Source organism: Capricornis sumatraensis, chromosome 2, assembly GCF_032405125.1.
Source record: "Capricornis sumatraensis isolate serow.1 chromosome 2, serow.2, whole genome shotgun sequence".
Classification (NCBI taxonomy): domain Eukaryota; kingdom Metazoa; phylum Chordata; class Mammalia; order Artiodactyla; family Bovidae; genus Capricornis; species Capricornis sumatraensis.
Genome location: NC_091070.1, coordinates 136,098,314 through 136,120,877, shown reverse-complemented (window position 1 = coordinate 136,120,877; position 22,564 = coordinate 136,098,314). Strand labels below are relative to the sequence as shown.

The 22,564-nt window shown below is 37.5% G+C and overlaps 1 protein-coding gene across 1 annotated transcript in view; it reads right to left on the bottom strand.

Moving 5' to 3' along the window:
* Window positions 1–22,564, bottom strand: part of LOC138069452 (mitochondrial adenyl nucleotide antiporter SLC25A24-like) — a 100,789-nt gene that overhangs the window by 42,968 nt on the left and 35,257 nt on the right.

Genomic DNA, 22,564 nt, shown 5'->3' with positions numbered 1-22,564 from the left:
AAGGACATCAGTCCACATAACCATGGTATTATGATCAATGCCTTTGAAAATTAAAAATAATTCCCAATATCACTAAATACCTCCTTATTCAAATTTTGCAAATTATCCAAAAGATGTCACTTATAGGGTTTTTTCCCAAGCTAAAATCTAAACAAAATTCACTCCTTGCGCTTGGTTGTTATATTTCTTTAATTTCTTAATCAAGATTAGTTAGTGCCAGTCCCCTACCACCACCATTGTTTCTATGACAATGACTTTTTGAAGAGCCCAGGCCAATTGTCTTATAGAATATTTCACATTCTAGATTTGTCTGATTGATTCTTAATAGTATCATATGTCTTATTTCTCAATCCCCTATATTTCCTTTAGGTCTGAAAGCACAATCAAATGCCAGTAAAACATTTTTTGGCAAGAGTACTTCATATCAGAAGTCATGCATTTCATATTACATTACATCACATCACAAGGCACATATATCAGGTTTTTTCACTGCTACCAACACCAAGTTTGGTCACTTAGTAAGGGTGATGACTATCCATTCTCTCCATTGTCAAGGTTTGTCTTCCTTTTTGCAGTTAGCAAGAAATCTAATAGATGATACTTAGGCATTATGTGAATTTACTATTCCCCAATACCATTTAACTTAGTAGTTTTAACATTCCCTGATGAGCCTAGGATTCAGATACTGATTTTTAAATATCATTACTCTGTATCATACTAAAAAGAAAAATAGTTAGTATGGGTTTTTGAGAGCAGGGAATGTATCAATACAAGCATCCAGAAAACATCATTTTCCAAAAATTACAGAAGAGCCCAAGAAAAATGAATATGGACATGTTCAAAAAACAAAGGAAGATTTTCAGTTCCAGTTATAACAGAGTAGATTCTGTCAACTAACCCTTCAAATAAGAATACTCTTAAAAGATGAACCAAATACATAAAGGGCTTTCCAGGTGGTGCAAAGAACCCACTTGCCAATGCAGGAGAGCTAAGAGATCCAGGTTCAATTTCTGGGTCAAGAAGATCCCCTGGAGGAGAGCAAGGCAACCCACTCCAGTATTCTTGCCTGGAGAATCCTATGGACAGAGGAGCTACAGTCCATAGGGTCACCGAGTTGGACATGACTGGAGCGACTTAGCACTCACACGCATGCACAAATACATAAAAACACTTTGAGAGCAATCAATGCAAGCAAGACAAAATCACTGAGAGAAGGAAAGTATAGAAGTAATCATTATATTCACTCTGGTGTTTTTTTCTTAGGCCATTTGGCCATTTTCAGCATCAGAGAATAGAGTTCAAGAGAAAAAACAACAATGTTACTGAACTGAGGACAGAAGTGCCAGATATTTGAGGAGCAAAATCATGAAAGAGTTAGCATCAGTGAAGTGAGTCCAAACAATCTCTGTATAATTTTCCCTTGGAGCACTGCCAACTCTAAAGCTGCACAAAATGCAGTTTCAATAAAGCCAGCAGAAAAGAGCAGCTGGAAGGCTAAAGGTGTAGGAAAAGATTTTAGCAGTAACACAGTGCTGGATAACAGAGGTTGGAGTTTAAGTCCAACAAGGTGGGGGGCTGTGATAACCACTCTAGGCTTTCAAATAATACCCATGAACAGTCACTGTCTAGGAGTAAAGGACCATACTCTAAGAGTTCCTTGGAGAAAAGACAAAGCTGAAATAGGTCATCTTTAACAAAGTCTAAACATTTAGAGGAGAAGAAAATGGCAACCCACTGCAGTACTCTTGCCTGGAAAATCCCATGGGCAGAGGAGCCTGGTAGGCTGCAGTCTATGGGGTCACTAAGAGTCACACACGATTGAGCAACTTCACTTTGACTTTTCACTTTCATGCATTGGAGAAGGAAATGGCAACCCACTCCAGCGTTCTTGCCTGGAGAATCCCAGGGACGGGGGAGCCTGGTAGGCTGCCGTCTCTGGGGTCGCACAGAGTCAGACACGACTGAAGCGACTTAGCAGCAGCAGCAGCAGCAAACATTTAGATGATCCATGTATACTGTAGCTACCTACCAAAAAGCTTAACCCTGTTCGGAGAAAAATAATGTTATTCAGAGCCTACAATTTTTCATACAAAATGCCCATCATTCAATTCAAAATAATGAGGCATGCTACTTTAACAAAGAATCAAATAACTGAAAACCTAGCAAGAAAAAAATCAATAAAAATATTCATATATTAAATTTAAAATAATTGTGATTAATATTTTTAAGAAATTAGAAAAAATAGAGACTTTCACAAGAAATCTGGAATCTATTTTTTAAGAACAAAAAATGGAAACCCTAAAATTGAAAAAAAAATACTAAGACTTCAATGTATGAGTTTAATAGCAGATTAGACATTGCAAAACATAGTTAGTGAACTCCAGAAGATAGCTTCAGCAAGAAGAAAAAAAACCCACCCAGACTGAAGCACGGATATGAGGGTAGAGGGGAACAGAAAATACAGAAAAGAACATAATAGATATATGAGATATGAAGAACAAAATCTAACACACATGTAATTGGAATGTCAGAAAAAAAGAAACAATGGGATCGAGCAATATTTTAAGCAGTTTGGGCTCAGAATTTTCCCAAACCTGGCAAAAGCCATCAAATTGCATATTTTAAAACCAGGAAGAGGATAAATATAAAGCAAATGACATTTAGTGTGCATGTTCACTCACTCAATCATGTCTGATTCTTTGTGACCCCATGGACTGTAGTCTGCCAGGCTCCTCTGTCCATGGGATTTTCCCAGCAAGAAAACTATTCGAGTGGGTTGCCATTTCCTTCTCCAGGGAATCTTCCCAACCCAGGGATAGAACTCGTATCTCCCATGTCTCCTGCATTAGCAGGCAGATTCATTACCCCTGAGCCACCTGGGAATCCCTAAATGATACTTTAGGCACATAATAAACTGTTGAAAACCAGAGACAGAGAAAAAAAACATCTAGAGAAAACAGAAAATACAGCATATTAAAAGAGCAACAATAAAACTGATAGCTAACTATTAAACAAAAATTACAGAACTCACAGACATTGGAATAATATTCTTTTAATGTGCCATAAAAAGAGACAAACAAAGCTAAGAGAATCTGTTGATAGCAGATCTCCACTAAAAGAACTTCTGAATGGATTTCTTTAAGTAGAAGAGTACAATCCTCAGTGAAAGAAAGGAAATTCAGGAAAGGAAACAGAAACAAAAAGAGAATAAAATATATATTAATGCTGATTTTTAAAACAGTAATGTCTTATGGGGTTTAAAACATATGCTCTAGTAAAATATATGACAGCAGCAGCATAAAAGGAGGCAGTATAAATGAAAAGTCAAACTGTTATATTAGAAATTGGTAAAAATACTAATTTAAGGTAGGCTGTAATTAACAAAAGATTCATAATCTTCAAAGTAACCATTAAAAGAAAAATAAAGAATATATAACTAACAAGATAATATAGAAGAAATAATGAACATATCTGATATAATATGTGGTCTCCACTTAACATGCAATAGTACCTTAAAATACAAATGTACTAAAGCAAAATAATCACACTGAATTTTTTCTGAAGATCTAACTATATGCTTTTTATAATGGATATATTATATATAAGGATACAGAAAGGCTGAAAGTAAAAAGGTGTTTAAAAATTATACCAAGTAAACATTAACCAAAAGAAAGCTATTATAACTATATAGTATCAGCCAAAGTAGACTTTTTAAGGCAAAACATTACTAGAAATAAGAGGAACACTTCATAATAAGAAAAGAATCACTCTAAATTGCAATTCACATAATAATAATATAGCTTCAGAATATATAAAGCCAAAGTTGACCAAGTTAAAGGAGGGATGGAAAAATCTACAATCATGATTAGAGATTTAAACACAATTCTGTCAATAGAAAAAGCAGACCAAAAAATCAGTAAGAATATAAAACATTTACAAAGCATTTACCTAATTGACCTTTCATAACATATATGTGCTGTGCTGTGCTCAGTTATTCAGTCATATCTGACTCTTTTCAACCCCATGGATTGTAGCCCACCAGGCTCTGCTATCCATTGAATTTTCCAGGCAAGAGCACTGGAGTAGGTTGCCATTTCCTACTCCAAAGGATCTTCCTGACCCAAGGATAGAACCCACATCTCCTGCATCTCCTGCACTGGCAGGCAGATTCTTCAACACATATATAGAACACTAAATACAACTTCAAAACCGACTTTCTTTTCCAAGTGTACAGTGAACATTTACCAACATAGACTATATCTGGACCATAAAGCAAGTCTCAGTAAATTTCGAAGTATAGAAATCAGGCACAGTATATTCTCTCTATACAGTGTAATTAAACTGAAAGTTCACTGTTAAAAAGATCATTGGAAAATCCCCAAATGTTTGTAAATTAAGCAACATACAATGAGTACATTGTATATAACCAATGGGTATATTCTAAATAGTCAATGGGTCAAGAAAGAAATCACAGTGGAAATTTGGATGATATTTTGAAATGAATAATAATGAAAATGATATCAATTTATAGTGTAGAAGTAAAGCAGTACTTACAGAGATATGAACTTATTCAATAGAAATTATATATTAGAGAAGAAAGATTTTAAATCAATTATCATAACCAGGGGTCAGCAAGCTTTTTCTATAATGGCCCAGAGAGTAAATATTTTAGGCTTTGGGGCCTCTTGCAGCTACTTAACCCTGCCATTGCAGCATGAAAGTAGCCATAGACAATATGTAAATAAATGAAGGTGACTGTGTTACAATTAAAGTTTATTTCTATAAATACAGAGTCAGATTTGGCCTCCAGGCCTAGTTTGTCAACTTCTGACCTAAACCTCTAACTCAAGAAATTAAAAGAGCAAAAGGAGGATGAAAATAATACAGAGAAGAACAGAAACCAATGAAATAAAAACAAACAACAGAGAAAAATCAATAATGTCAATAGATGAAATCAGTAAACCCCAACAAATGTGATTAAGAAAAAGAAAGGAAAAATAACAAATTGCTTATATCAGAAATGAAAAAGGAGACATCACTTAAGACCAACAGCATTATCAAGGGTTTAATAAAAGGACATTATTAACGACCTTAGCTAATTAATTTAGATGTTTAGATGAAATAGATAAATTCTTTGAAAAATATAATGTCTTCACACTGGCAAAAGAAGAAATAGGAAGCCTGAATAATTAATAACTTTTAAAGAACTCAAATCTGTAATTAAAATACAGGGGGAAGAAAACCTTCCATCAAAAATATTCAGACAAAATTGGCTTCACTGGTGAATTTTTCCAACTATTTAAGGAAAAAAACAATTCTAATCATATACAAATTCTTCCGAAGAATAGAAAAAGAAGGAACATTTCCTGTATTTATGGGGCCAATGAAACCATAATACCAAAACCTGATAAGAACATTAGAACATTACAAGGAAAGAAAATTACAGCCAGGGGGCAGTCCTAAGATGGCAGAGGAATAGGACAGGGAGACCACTTTCTCCCCCACAAATTCATCAAAAGAACATTTGAACGGTGAGCAAATTCCACAAAATGACTTCTGAATGTTGGCAGAGGACATCAGGCACCAAGAAAGGAAGCCCATTGTCTTCGAAAGGAGGTAGGACAAAATATAAAAGATTTAAAAAAGAGACAAAAGAGGTAGGAATGGAGACCCATCCCGGGAAGGGAGTCTTAAAAGAGAAGTTTCCAAACACCAGGAAACCCTCTCACTGGTGGGTCTGTGGGGAGTTTTGGAATCTCAGAGGGCAAAATAATCAGGAGGAAAAATAAATAAATAATAAATAAAGCCCACAGATTATGTGCCTAACAGCAACTCCCAGCAGAAAAGTAGCCCAGACGTTTGCATCTGCCACCAGTAAGCGGGGGCTGAACAGGGAGGCCTGGTCTACATTGAGGGCAATCTGAGGGAGCTAAAATGAGATAGCAACCCAAACTGTGGGATAGCCAGAAAGAGAGAGGGAAAAAAAAGAGAGAGAGAAAGAGAGAACTGTCCGTGAAAAGCCCTATTTCTGCTTTATTGACTATGCCAAAGCTTTTGACTGTGTGGATCACAATAAACTGTGGAAAATTCTGAAAGAGATGGGAATCCCAGACCACCTGACCTGCCTCTTGAAAAATCTGTATGCAGGTCAGGAAGCAACGGTTAGAACTGGACATGGAACAACAGACTGGTTCCAAATAGGAAAAGGAGTACGTCACGGCTGTATATTGTCACCCTGCTTATTTAACTTATATGCAGAGTACATCATGAGAAATGCTGGGCTGGAAGAAACACAAGCTGGAATCAAGATTGTCAGGAGAAATATCAATAACCTCAGATATGCAGATGACATCACCCTTATGGCAGAAAGTGAAGAGGAACTAAAAAGCCTCTTGATGAAAGTGAAAGAGGAGAGTGAAAAAGTTGGCTTAAAGCTCAACATTCAGAAAACAAAGATCATGGCATCCGGTCCCATAACTTCATGGCAAATAGATGGGGAAACAGTGGAAATAGTGTCAGACTTTATTTTGGGGGGCTTCAAAATCACTGCAGATGGTGACTGCAGCCATGAAATTAAAAGACACTTACTCCTCGGAAGAAAAGTTATGACCAACCTAAATAGCATATTAAAAAGCAGAGACATTACTTTGCCAACTAAGGTCCGTCTAGTCAAGGCTATGGTTTTTCCTGTGGTCATGTATGGATGTGAGAGTTGGACTGTGAAGAAGGCTGAGCACTGAAGAATTGATGCTTTTGAACTGTGGTGTTGGAGAAGGCTCTTGAGAGTCCCTTGGACTGCAAGGAGATCCAACCCGTCCATTCTGAAGGAGATCAGCCCTGGGATTTCTTTGGAAGGAATGATGCTAAAGCTGAAACTCCAGTACTTTGGCCACCTCATGGAAGAGTTGACTCATTTGAAAAGACTCTGATGCTGGGAGGGATTGGGGGCAGGAGGAGAAGGGGAGGACAGAGGATGAGATGGCTGGATGGCATCACTGACTCGATGGACGTGAGTCTGAGTGAACTCCAGGAGTTGGTGATGGACAGGGAGGCCTGGCATGCTGCAATTCATGGGGTTGCAAAGAGTCGGACATGACTGAGTGACTGAACTGAACTGAAGGCACTGCTGGGCCCACTCACAGAACACCAAGGACTGAACGAATACAAAAGGAGAGCTAGCCGGCTGCAGACCAGCCCATCTCCCACCGGAGTTAGGGAGGCAGGCAGGCGGCAGCGAGAGCCAGAAAGGCAAGGGGCAAATTCAACCCCAGAGATGGCATCCTCTACCAAACCGTGAGCAGCCTCCCAGTTGCTAACCAAGACTTCCTGGGATCCTGGATGGTTGACATCCGCCAGGAGGGTCACACCCAGAGATCAGCTCCCCAGAAGAGTCATACAGCACACCTGAGAGGGCCCTCCTGCTGTGCACCCAGGAAACCAAGTGGCCAGGATGGGAGAGGCGACAAGATGCATCCCCCACCTAGGGAGAGTGCACTCGCCAAGCAACTGGTCACCTGAGCTGCTTGGACCTGGGAAGGGCACAAAACTCAGGCCTAAATGGGTCTGCGCCTTTGTGGAGTACCTGTGAACCTGAACCTGAGCAGCTTAGACCTGGGAAGTGCACGCAACCCAGGGCCCGCTTTAGACAATTCCCCTGCAGAGCAACCTGGAGCCTGAAGAGTGTAGACTGGGAAAACACACACACCATGAGCGGGGGCAAACCCAGTGTGGCCGAGACACTGCAAGCACTCCCCACACATGCCGGTGATATTTGTTTATGGTGTCCCTCACTCCCCAGAGCATGACTGAACAAGTGAGCCTAAAGAAGTGACCACCTTCACCTCCTTGTGTCAGGGCAGGAATTAGACACTAAAGAGACCTGCAAACAGACAAAGCCAAAATAAACAGAGGGAACTGCTTTGGAAGTGACAGGTGCAACAGATTAAAACACTGTAGTTACACCCTCAGACACATATTAATCAAAACAAAGGTCAAACACAAAGAACAAATATTAAAAGCAGCAAGAGAAAAACAACAAATAACACACAAGGGGATTCCCATAAGGATAACAGCTGATCTTTCAATAGAAACTCTTCAGGCCAGGAGGGAATGGCAGGACATACTTCAGGTGATGAAAGACAAAAACCTACAACCCAGATTACTGCCCAGCAAGGATCTCATTCAAATATGAAGGAGAAATCAAGAGCTTTACAGACAAGCAAAAGCTGAGAGTATTCAGCACCACCAAACCAGCTCTTCAACAAATGCTAAAGGATCTTTTCTAGGCAGGAAACACAGAAAGGGTGTGTAAACACAAACCCAAAACAAGAAAGTAAATGGCAATGGGATCATACTTATCAATAATTACCTTAAATGTAAATGGGTTGAATGCCCCAACCAAAAGACAAAGACTGGCTGAATGGAAACAAAAACAAGATGCCTATATATGCTGTCTACAAGAGACCCACCTCAAACCTAGGGACACATACAGACAGAAAGTGAAGGGCTGGAAACAGATATTTCATGCAAATGGAGACCAAAAGAAAGCAGAAGTAGCAATACTCATGTCAGATAAAATAAATCTTAAAGGCTGTGAAAAGAGACAAAGAAGGACACTACATAATGATCAAAGGATCAATCCAAGAAGAAGATATAACAATTATAAATATATATGCACCCAACATAGGAGCACCACAATATGTAAGGCAAATGCTAACAAGTATGAAAGGGGAAACTAACAATAACACAATAATAGTGGGAGACTTTAATACCCCACTCACACCTATGGATAGATCAACTAAACAGAAAATTAACAAGGAAACACAAACTTTAAATGATACAATGGACCAGTTAGACCTAATTGATATCTATAGGACATTTCACCCCAAAACAATGATTTCACCTTTTTCTCAACTGCAGATGGAAACTTCTCCAGGATAGATCACATCCTGGGCCATAAATCTAGCCTTGGTAAATTCAACCAAATTGAAATCATTCCAAGCATCTTTTCTGACCACAGTGCAGTAAGACTAGATGTCAACTACATGAGAAAACTATTAAAAATTCCAACATATGAAGGCTGAACAACACGCTTCTGAATAACCAACAAATCAAAGAAATCAAACAAGAAATCAAAATATGCATAGAAATGAATGAAAATGAAAACACAACAACCCAAAACCTATGGGACACTGTAAAAGCAGTGCTAAGGGGAAGGTTCATAGCAATACAGGCTTACCTCAAGAAACAAGAAAAAAAGTCAAATAAATTACCTAACTTTACACCTAAAGCAACTAGAAAAGGAAAAAATGAAGAACCCCAGGGTTAGTAGAAGGAAAGAAATCTTAAAAATTAGGGCAGAAATAAATGCAAAAGAAACAAAGGAGACCACAGCAAAAATCAACAAACATAAAAGCTGCTTTTTTGAGAAGATAAATAAAATTGACAAACCATTAGCCAGACTCATCAAGAAACAAAGGGAGAAGAATCAAAACAACAAAATTAGAAGTGAAAATGAAGAAATCACAACAGACAACACAAACATATAAAGGATCACAAAAGACTATTATCAGCAACTGTATGCCAATAAAATGGACAACTTGGATGAAATGAACAAATTCTTAGAAAAGTACAATTTTCCACAACTGAACCAGGAAGAAACAGAAAATCTTAACAGACCCATCACAAGCACGAAAATTGAAACTATATTCAGAAATCTTCCAGTAAACAAAAACCAAGGACCAGATGGCTTCACAGCTGAATTCTACCAAAAATTTAGAGAAGAGCTAACACCTATCCTACTCAAACTCTTCCAGAAAACTGCAGAGGAAGGTAAACTCCTAAATTCATTCTAGGAGGCCATCATAACCCTAATAACAAAACCTGACAAAGATGCCACAAAAAAAAGAAAACTACAGGCCAATATCACTGATGAACATAGATGCAAAAGTCCTTAACAAAATTCTAGCAAACAGAATCCAACAACATATTAAAAAGATCATACATCATGACCAAGTGGGCTTTATCCCAGGGATGCAAGGATTCTTCAAATCTGCAAATCAATCAAAGTAATACACCACATTAACAAATTGAAAGATAAAAACCATATGAGTATCTCAGTAGATGCAGAGACAGCCTTTGACAAAATTTAACACCCATTTATGATAAAAACCCTCCAGAAAGCAGGAATAGAAGGACCATACCTCAACATAATAAAAGTGATATATGACAAGTGAAAGAGAAGTTGCTCAGTCGTGTCTGACTCTTTGCGACCCCATGGCCTGTAGCCTACCAGGCTCCTCTGTCCATGGGATTTTCCAGGCAAGAGAGCTGGAGTGGATTGCCATTTCCTTCTCCAGGGGATCTTCCCGACCCAGGAATCAAACCTGGGTCTCCCGCATTGCAGGCAGACGCTTTACCATCTGAGCCATCACTCACTAATATATGACAAACCTACAGCAAACATTATCCTCAATAGTGAAAAATTGAAAGCACTTCCCCTAAAGTCAGGAACAAGACAAGGGTGCCCACTCTCACCATTACTATTCAACATAGTTTTGGATGTTTTGGCCACAGCATTCAGAGCAGAAAAAGAAATAAAAGGAATCCAGATTGGAAAAGAAGTAAAACTCTCACTGTTTGCAAATGACATGATCCTCTACATGGAAAACCCTAAAGATTCCACCAGAAAATTACTAGAGCTAATCAATGAATATAGTAAAGTTGCAGGATATAAAATTAACACACAGAAATATCTTGCATTCCTATACACTAACAATGAGGAAACAGTGAGAGAAATTAAGGAAATAATTCCATTCACCATTGCAAAAAAATAATAAAATACTTAGGAATATATCTACCTAAAGAAACTAGAGACCTATATATAGAAAACTATAAAACACTGGTGAAAGAAATCAAAGAGGACACAAATAGATGGAGAAATATACCATGTTCATGGATTGGAAGAATCAATATAGTGAAAATGAGTATACTACCCAAAGCAATCTATAGATTCAATGCAATACCTATCAAGCTACCAGTGGTATTTTTCACAGAACTAGAACAAATAATTTCACAATTTGTATGGAAATACAAAAAACCTCGAATAGCCAAGCAAATCTTGACAAAGAAGAATGGAACTGAAGGAATCAACCTGCCTGACTTCAGGCTCTACTACAAAGCCACAGTCATCAAGACAGTATGGTACTTGCACAAAGACAGAAATATAGATCAATGGAACAAAATAGAAAGCCCAGAGATAAATCCACACACCTATGAACACCTTATCTTTGACAAAGGAGGCAAGAATATACAATGGAGAAAAGACAATCTCTTTAACACGTGGTGCTGGGAAAACTGGTCAACCACTTGTAAAAGAATGAAACTAGAACACTTTCTAACACCATACACAAAAATAAACTCAAAATGGATTAAAGATATAAATGTAAGACCAGAAACTATAGAACTCTTAGAGGAAAACATAGCCAAAACACTCTCCGACATAAATCACAGCAGGATCCTCTATGATCCACCTCCCAGAGTAATGGAAATAAAAGCAGAAATAAACGCGACCTAATTAAACTTAAAAGCTTTTGCACAACGAAGGAAACTATAAGCAAGGTGAAAAGACAGCCTTCAGAATGGGAGAAAATAATAGCAAATGAAGCAACTGACAAAAAATTAATCTCAAAAATATACAACCAACTCCTGAAGCTGAATTTCAGAAAAAGAAATGACCCAATCAGAAAATGGGCCAAAGAACTAAACAGACATTTCTCCAAAGAAGACATGCAGATGGCTAACAAACACTTGAAAAGATGCTCAACATCACTCATTATCAGAGAAGTGCAAATCAAAACCACAATGAGGTACCATCGAACGCCGGTCAGAATGGCTGCTATCCAAAAGTCTACAAACAATAAATGCTGAAGAAGGTGTGGAGAAAAGGGAACCCTCTTACACTGTTGGTGGGAATGCAAACTAGTACAGCCACTATGGAGAACAGTGTGGAGATTCCTTAAAAAACTGGAAATAAAACTGCCATATGACCCAGCAATCCCCATGCTGGTAATATGCACCAAGGAGAGACACATGTACCCAAATGTTCATCACAGCACTGTTTATAATAGCCAGGACATGGAAACAACCTAGATGTCCATCAACAGAAGAATGGATAAGAAAGCTGTGATACATATACACAATGGACTACTACTCAGCCATTAAAAAGAATACATTTGAATTGGTTCTAATGAGGTGGATGAAACTGGAGCCTATTATACACAGTGAAGTAAATCAGAAAGAAAAACACCAATACAGCATACTAATGCATATATATATGAAATTTAGAAAGATGGTAATGATAACCCTATATGTGAGACAGCAAGAGACACAGATGTATAGAACAGCCTTTTGGACTCTGTTGGAGAAGGCAAGGGTGGGATGATTTGAGAGAATAACATTGAAACATGTATATTATCATCATATGTGAAACAGATCACCAGTCCAGGTTCGATGCATGAGACACGGTGCTCAGGGCTGTTGCACTGTGCTGATCCAGAGGGGTGGGATGGGGAGAGGGGTGGAAGGGGGGCTCAGGATGGGGAACACATGTACACCCATGGCTGATTCATGTCAATGTATGGCACAAACCACCACTAGAATATTGAAGTAATTAGCCTCCAATTAAATAAATTTCTTAAAAAATTAAAAATTTTAAAAGAGAGGGTTAAAATAAAATAAATAAATAAATTTGAAGAGAAATGGCATGTTTATCATACTGAGTCTTCCAATCCATGAACATGGTATACATATCTGATTTGGGAGTGTTACAAAATGTCTCTCACCAAACTTTTATAACTTTCTCTGTAGTGATTCTGCACAAAATTTATTACATGTATTTATAACCTCTTCCTATTTTATATGATTATAAAAATTATTAAAATTTCATTTGCCTAATAAAAAAAGAAAATTACAACAAAACTTCTCATGAATATAGATATAAAAATATCAATCAAAATACTATCAATTAAATTAAACTCTATACAAAAGGGCAATGCAGCATGAACATGTGAATTTTTTCCCATGATTTCAAGGTTAACATTTTAAAATCACTGCGCAATTTGCAGAAGAAAGGAGAGAAATCGGTGTTATTTTGATAAATGCAGAAAAGGCAATTGATAAAATTCAATGCCAATTCATAATTTAAATTTCAGCAAACTAAGAACAGAAGGGAACTTTCTTAATCTCCCTAAGAGTATATTCAAAAACTCCACAGCAAACAACAAACTCAATGGTAAAATGCTAAACAGTCTTCCTCTGAGTAGGAATGAGATAAAGATGCTTACTCTTACCATTACCATTGTACATTACACTGGAGGTCTCAACCAGTGCCATGAGGCAAGGAAAAAAGGGGAGAAGTATAAAAACTGGAAAGGAAGACACCAAACTATTATATTCACAGAAGGCATATCTATGTACATATAAAACCCAAAATAAAAAGAAAAACTGACAGATAAACTATTACAATTAATACATATATTTAGCAAGGTTGCTGGATACAAGATTATTGTTCCAGAACCAACTGTAGTTCTAAAATCTGGTAAAAGCTAACATTTAGAAATGAATATTGTATAAAATTCCATTTGTCATCACACACAAAAAAATTAAATGTCTAGTAATATACCTAAGAAAAGATACACATCACCTGTATATTGAAAAACATAAAATATTACTATGAGAAATTCAATAAGACCTAAATATATAAGTGAAGAGGTATACCATGTTCATGGACTTCTAAGATCTAAATTATTCCTAAATTAATCTAAAAATTAATTTAGATTACCATTATTAATGAAAATAATCTCAATCAAAATCTTAGCAGGGTTTTTTGATGTGAGAATTAACAGGATGGTTTTACAGTTTATGTAAAAATGCAAAGTGCCAAAAATTTCTAAGATAATCTTGAAAATCAGCTACATTAAAGGGCTTATAATACATATGAAGATTTCTTATAAAGCTACAATAATTAAAACAATATACTTATTAATATAAGTAGTTAAATAGAACAGAGTAGAGAATTCAGAAACAGGACCATACAACTGGAGTAATCTGATTTACCACAATGCAATAAAGAAAGAATGATCCTTTCAATAAATTGATCTAGATGAGAAAAAAATAAGTTTTTACTTTCATCACTATAAATACACACAAAACATCCTGAGTTGCAGACCTAAATAGGAAAAGGTAACATGATAAATTTTCTAATAGAAAATAGAAAAAATTTGTGATCTTGTATTAGGCAGTACTTTAAACAAAACACCAAAAGAAAAGATTAGTAATTTGTACTTCGAGAAAGTGAGGAACATCTGTTCATCAAAAGATACCCTTAAAAGACTGAAAATACAAGCCACAGACTTGAAGAAAATGTTTGCAGTATACAAATTTGACAACTGACTTGTATCCAGAATATATAAAGGACTTCTACAAATCCAGGGGCGGAGGGGAAGCAATCCAGTTATTTTTTGATGGACAAAAGCACTTTACAGAAGAGGCTATACAAATAGTAAGGCTTCCCTGGTGGCTCAGTTGGTAAAGAATCTGCCTGTGATGCAGGAGACCTGGGTTCGATCTCTGGGTCAGGAAGATTCCCTGGAGAAGGAAGTGGCAACCCACTCTAGTATTCTTGCCTGGAGAATCCCATGGACAGAGAAGACTGGCAGGCTACAGTGCATGGGGTCACAAAGAGTCAGCCATGACTGAGTAACTAAACCACCACCATACAAATGGCAAATGAGCACATAAAAATATTCAAAATCACTAGACACTGAGAAAAGTCACAAAGAGATTTTATTGTACATCAGCAGAATATCTAAATTGTAAGACTGACAATAACAAGTGCTAACAAAGATGAGCGACTGGGACTTATAGATTGCTTTTATAATGCAAACTGAAATAAGCATTTTGGAAAACAAATTTGACAATATCTACTAAAGTTGAATATGCATTTATTCTATAATCAAAAAAGATGCTTATGTTTTTCAAAAGACAAGTACATGAATATTCATTTCCATTTTATTCATAACAGCCCCAAAACAGAAACAACCCAGATGGTCATCAATAGTATAATGGATAAAGTGGAATATTATAGAGCAAAGAAAAAGACTACACGTAACAATGACTCTCCAAGACAGTACACAGTTTTTAAGAACAGATAAACTAATAAATGGTGATAAAATCAGAATAATAATTACTTTGGTGTGGAATGTTTATTAACTGGGAAAGGCATAAAGAAACCTTCTCTAATGCTAAAAATGTACTGTCTTAATCTAGTTGGTAGTTTCATGTATATATATATTTGTAAAAATTCCTATAATCAACAGTTGTCGATTGAAAGACAGACTCTTTCTGAATTCAACAGATAAATTTGTTTTAATAATTGGCAGATATTTTATCAACTTCTTTTTAAATGAATTTGAATCACTATATACCACCTTGCAAAAATCCTTTAAAAGTCACTTAGATAAATACCTAAATTTTGAATCCTTCATTATCACAATCTTATAAACTCTAGTTCAAGAATAGACTGGATACCTTTGGCATGGAGACATTTATTCTACCATCCAAGGCAGAATATCCCATCTTCATGTGGCTATAAAGTTTAGATTTGATCTTTAAAACTCAATTTCAAATAAATAGCACCACTAAAACTCATATGAGGAGGATTTCCTAATTTAGTCTTTTCAAAAAAACTAACATGAATGGTGGTAATGAGGAGAATTCTAAGACATTCTTCAGAGCAGAAAGTAAAAATCCTAAATGATATGGAGTTTTGTAACTATCATCCTTCTCACAAAAACTCACCTTGAACCTGCATGCGAATTCTCACTAGATTCAGTGGGTAGCTGACAAACTGACCACAAAAGTTAGAGAAGGCACAACATCCCATCAAAATCACCAATCCAGGGTCTTCTGCATGAGTGTTTAGCCAGCGAGTCTTCAAAAGCTGACAGAGAACAAAGTAACAATACACTTTAACAGCTGTTAAAGAAGAACCAAGATAATAAAATGCTAATATATTTTCTCACCATAGTCAGACTCCTTGCTATCTTCTGTGTTACATTAGCAAAGTATATAAAATCCAGAATGCAGTAATCCAGTACAGAGTAGCAAAAGCCATAGGATATATATTTTTGAACTGCTAACTTTTCACATAACTTAATGCAAATTAATAAAGCCCTCAATATTTCACTTTCCTGGTGGCTCAGTTAGCAAAAAATCCGCCTGCAATGTGGAAGACCTGGGTTTGATCCCTGGGTTTGGAAGATCCCCTGGAGAAGGGAACAGCTACCCTCTCCAGTATTCTGGCCTGGAGAATTTCATGGACACATAGTCCATGGGGTTACAAAGAGTCAGACCCAAAAGAGTGACTTTCACTTTCTTTTCTTTTCAACACTTCAAGGACTCAAATTATCTAAATATTCTCTTTTTTCCTAAGCACCATCCTAGCAATCAAAATTATCCAGAGGTGTTCTCTATGCATCAAAACACCATGAGATTAGAGGACCTTATTGATGGAAAGTGAATCTGGACTTTAGATCCCTGGTTGCCTAATCTTTATGGAAGCTTATTCTGTCAAACTGCATTTCTTCTTACAGCAGTATTTTTGTTTCAGCACTCCTTTACACTCTTAAATATCTTTGAGGACACCAAAAAGTTTTTGTTTATATAGGTTACATCTATCAATATTATCTATCATACGAGACATTAAAACAGAAAAATTTTAAACTGAAGAGTATGTTCTTATTAACCAGCAGAGGAATGATGTTATCATTAATCTGGGGGGAAAAAAAACTCTTTCATCGCAAGAGAATGAAAGTGACAAAGGTAAATAACATCTTCATATTATGAAAATAGTTCAGGCTTCAAGGACCCTTAGAAAAGGTCCCAGAAATTCAGCCCCAGAGTGTCCAGATCATGCTTTAAATGACTGATTAAATGGTTTTGAAATATCAAAATAATTATTCTAATCTAAAGATACTAGACAATGCCATTGTTTACTTCTAATGGGCTGAATTGTGTCCTCCCACCACCAAAATTCTTATGTTGAAGCCCTAACCCTTAGGGCTTCAGAATGTCACTGTTCATGGACAAAGTCTCTAAAGAGGTAATTAAGTTAATTTCACTAGGTATTAAGAGTGGAGTGTTTGTATTCACACATGTTTAGTTGTGTCTGCCAGGATTCCCTCTCCATGGAATTTTCCAGGCAAGAATAGCAGAATGGGTTGCCATTTCTTCCTCCAGGGGATCTTCCCAATCCAGGGATCAAACCCAGGTCTATTTTGTCTTCTGCACTGGAAGGCAAATTCTGTGCCACCTGGGAAACCTTGATTCAGAGTGGACCCTATTCCAATATGTCTGGTGTTCTTTTAAGTAGAAGTTTGGATATATATGTGCTTGCACAAAAAGGAAACTACATGAGGGCAGAGGGAGCTGGCCATCTGCAAGCCAAGGAGACAGTTCTCAGAGAAACCTTGATCTTGGGCTTCTGGTCTCCAGAACTGTGAGAAAACAACTTCTCTTACACAAGCCACCTAGTCTGTGATATTCTGTTATGGCAACCCTAACAAACTAGTGCACTACTTTCAAGGCCTTTCCTCATTTAAGGATTCCCCAACTTGATTATCAGATTTACTTAGGATTTTTAAATTTATTTTTTATCAAAGTATAGTTAATTTCACCTGCTAGCACTCATTTCATATACTAGCGAAGTAATGCTCAAAATCCTCCAAGCTAGGCTTCAACAGTACATGAACCATGAACTTCCAGATGTTCAAGCAGGATTTAGAAAAGGCAGAGGAACCAGAGATCAAATTGTCAACATCCATTGGATCATAGAAAAAGCAAGAGAATTCCAGAAGAACTTCCACTTCTGCTTCATTGACAACGCTAAAGCCTTTGACTGTGTGGATCACAACAAACTGTGGAAAAACCTTAAAGAGATGGGAATACCACACCACCTTACCTGCCTCCTGAGAAGTCAAGTCACTCAGTCATGTCCGACTCTTTGTGACCCCATGGTCTGTAGCCTACCAGGCTCCTCTGTCCTAGGGATTTTCTAGGCAAGAGTACTGGAGTGGGTTGCTATTTCCTTCTCCAGGGGATCTTCCCAACCCAGGGATCAAACCCAGGTCTCCTGCATTGCAGGCAGACACTTTACCGCCTGGGCCATCAGGAAAGCCCCTGCCTCCTGAGAAACCTGTATGCAAGTCAAGAAGTAACAGTTAGAATCGGACATGGAACAACAGACTGGTTCCAAATTAGGAAAGGAATATATCAAGGCTGTATATTGTCATCCTGCTTATTGGACTTCTACGCAGAATACATCATGTGAAATGCCGGGCTGGACAAAGCACAAGCTGGAATCAAGATGGCTGGGAGAAATATCAATAACTTCAGATATGCAGATGACACCACCCTTATGGTAGAAAGTGAAGAGGAACTAAAGAGCCTCTTGATAAAGGTGAAAGAGAAGAGCAAAAAAGCTGGCTTAAAACTCAACGATCAAAAAACTAAGATCATGGCATCTGGTCCCATCACTTTATGGCAAATAGATGGGGAAACAATGAAAACAGTGACAGACTCCATTTTCTTGGGCTCCAAAATCACTGCAGGTGGTGACTGCAGCCATGAAATTAAAAGACACTTGTTCCTTGGAAGAAAAGCTATGACAAACCTAGACAGCATATTAAAAAGCAGAGACATTACTTTGCCAACAAAGGTCTGTATAGTCAAAGCTATGGTTTTTCAATGGTCATGTATGGATGAATTGATGCTTTTGAACTGTGGTGATAAAGACTCTTGAGAGTCCCTTGGACAGCAAGGAGATCAAAGCAATCAATCCTAAAGGAAATCAGTTCTGAATATTCATTGGAAGGACTGATGGTGAAGCTGAAGCTCCAATACTTTGGCCACCTGATATGAAGAGCTGACTCATTGGAAAAGACCCTGATGCTGGGAAAGATTGAGGGCAGGAGGAGAAGGGGATGACAGAGGATGAGATGGTTGGATGGCATCACCAACTCAATGGAAATGAGTTTCAGCAAGCTCCAGGAGATGGTGAAGGACAGGGAAGCCTGGCATGCTGCAGTCCGTGGGGTCTCAGAGGGTCAGACATGACTGAGCGACTGAACAACAATAGTTAATTTACATTGTGTTAATTTCTGCTGTACAGCAAAGTGACTTAGTTATATACATATATACATTTTTTATATTCTTTTCCATTATAATTTATCCCAGGATATTTAACATAGTTTCCTGTACTATACAGTAGTACCTTGTTTACACATCCTATATATAATAGTTTGCATCTACTAACCCCAAACTCCCAGTCCCACACTCACCTACCATCCCTCCCCCTCAGCAACCACAAGTCTGTTCTCTGTATCTGTGACTGTTTCTGTGTCATAGATAGGTTCATTTGTGCCATATCTTAGATTCCACATAAAAGTGATGTCATATGGTATTTGTCTTTCTCTTTCTAGCTTACTTCGCTTAGTCTCATAATCTCTAGTTGCATCCATGCTGCTACAAATGACTGCAAATCATTCTTTTTATGGCTGAGTAGTATTCCACTGTATATATGTACTATGTCTTCTTTATCCATTCATCTGTTGATAGTGTTCAGGTTGGCTCCATGTTTTGGCTATTGTAAACAGTGCTGCTATGGACATAGGTGTTGGTGGTTTAGTCACTAAGTCGTGTCCGACTCTTGTGACCTCATGGATTGTAGCCTGCTGGGCACCTCTGTCCATGGGATTCTCCAGGCAAGAATACAGGAGTGGATTACCATTTCCTTCTCCAGAGGATCTTCCCCACCCAGGAATCAAACCTGGATTTCCCGCATTACAGGCAGATGCTTCACCGACTGAGCTACGAGGGAAGCCATGAACATAGGGGTGCATGTATATTTTTAAATTATAATTTTCTCCAGATATATGCCCAGGAGTAGAAATGCGAGATCATTCTATTTTTAGTTTTCTGAGGAACCTCCATACTGGTCTCCAGAAAGTGGCTGCATCAACTTAATTCCCACCAACAGTGTAGGGGGATTCCCTTTTCTCTACATCCTTTCTAGGATTTATTATTTGTAGATTTTTTAATGATGGCCATTCTGACTGGTGTGAGGTGATACCTCACTGTAGTTTGATTTACCTTTCTCTAATAGTTAGTGATATTGAGCATTGTTTCATGTGCCTATTGTCCATCTGTATGTCTTCTTTAGAGAAATGTCTATTTGGGTCTTCTGTGCATATTTCCCTTGATCATTTAGTCTCCCAGCATATCAAAGACCATTTTTTTCAAGCTTTGTCCATTATCCTAGTTGGACTTCTTCTAACACTGTGTGTGTGCTTAGTCGCTCAGTCAATCCTAAAATTCATATGAAAATGTGAGGCACTCACAATAGCCCAAACAATTCTGAAAGAAAAAGCTAGAGAAGTCACATTTTCTAATTTCAAACTTACTACAGAACCATACCAGTTAAGGCAGTTGTGGTTCTGCTGTAAGGACAGACATACTGATCAATGAAATAGAATTTGAGGATTTAGAAATAAACCTTTAACATGTATGGTAAACTTTAATAATATTGCCAAGACCATCCAGTGGAGAAAACAACCTTTTCAACAAATGGTATTGATACAACTGAATGCTGCTGCTGCTGCTGCTGCTGCTAAGTCGCTTCAGTCGTGTCCAACTCTGTGCGACCCCAGAGACGGCAGCCCACCAGACTCCCCCGTCCCTGGGATTCTCCAGGCAAGAACATTGGAGTGGGTTGCCATTTCCTGCTCCAATGCATGAAAGTGAAAAGTGAAAATGAAGTCGCTCAGTCGTGTCCGACTCCCAGTGACCCCATGGACTGCGGCCCACCAGGCTCCTCCATCCATGGGATTTTCCAGGCAAGGGTGCTGGAGTGGGGTGCCATCGCCTTCTCCAAGACAACTGAATATCCACATGCAAAAGAATGGAGTTAAATCCCTGCCTAACACCATATTCAACAATTAATTCAAAATGCATAGTAGACCTAAAGTAAGAGCTAAAAACGTAAAACCCTTAGAAGATATAAATCTTCTGTGTTCTTGGATTTGGCAGTGGTTTCTTATATATGACACCAAATACAATAGTAACAAAAGAAATAATAAATAAATTTGACTTCATCAAAATTAAAGATAATATGTGGAATGGAAGAAAATAATTGCAGATCAAATATCTAAGGTACTTGTATCTATTATATGCAAAGAACTACAACTAAACAATAAAAAATAATAGACAACAATACCACTTCCTATTCACAAAGATAACAAAATCAAGAAGACAGATAATAACAAGTGTTGGCAAGGATGTGGAGAACTCAGAACCCTCATTCACTGCTGGTAGAAATTAAATGGTGTAGCTACTTTGAAAAACAGTTTGGCAGTTCTTCAAGAGGTTAAACATAGAGTTATCTAATGACTCAGCAATTCTACTCCTAGATACATATCCAAGAGAATGAAAACACATGTCTACACAAAAACTTGTACTCAATTTCATAGCAGCATTATTCATATTAGTAATAAAGTAGAAATAGCTCAATTGTCCATTAACTGATGAATGAGACAAACAAGAGATAGTATACCCATATAATAGAATAATATTCAGAAAAAATAATGAAATGCTGATAAATGCTATAAGATGGATGAAACTTGAAACCATATTTCTGAATGAAAAGAAGCCAGTCATAAAGGATTACATGCTGTATAACTGCACTTATATGAAGTGTCCTGACTGGACAAATCTATAGACACAGAAAATAGATTAGTGGTTTCCAGGGAGTGGAGGAGTTAGAAGTGGGGAGTGATTGCTAATGAGTACAGGGTTTCTTTTAGGAGTGATAAAAATGTATTGAATTAAATAGTAGGGATGGTTGTACAACCTGTGAGTATATTGAACTGTATACTTTAAAATGGTATATCAATAAAGTTTTTATGATAAGAAATCTTGTCGGCTAAGGCATTTCTATGCCCAGAGCCCTCCAACAGTTTCACCTAGAGCAAAAATTAAAGTCCCTTCTACAATCTGCAAGGCCTTGAGAAATCTGCCCTGACCCAGCAGATCTCTGACCTCATCTCCTACTAATCTCTCCTGGCTCACTCTGCTCCAGCTGCACAGGTATGCATCCACGCTAAATGTCCTCCTTGTACATGTATGTGTGGCTCAACCCCCTCACATCCTCTGCTCTTTACTCAGAAGGTATCTTTTCAAGAAGGCCTTCCAGTCACTAAATTATCTATTCTCCTTTCCTGCTTCATTTTTCTCCACAACCCTATTACTACCATATGCCATGCTTCAAAGGTTTATTGTCTGTCTTGCAGTGAAAGAATGGTGAGCTCCCTACAGATAGGACTTTCTGTCTCTTCTGTTTGGTGTACCTAGAACAGAGTGTGGTACATGCAACTCAGTAATTATTTATTGAATGAATACATCTTCATTTTTAAGGTAAGAGGATTCAGGCACAGAGAGGTTAGGCAAATTG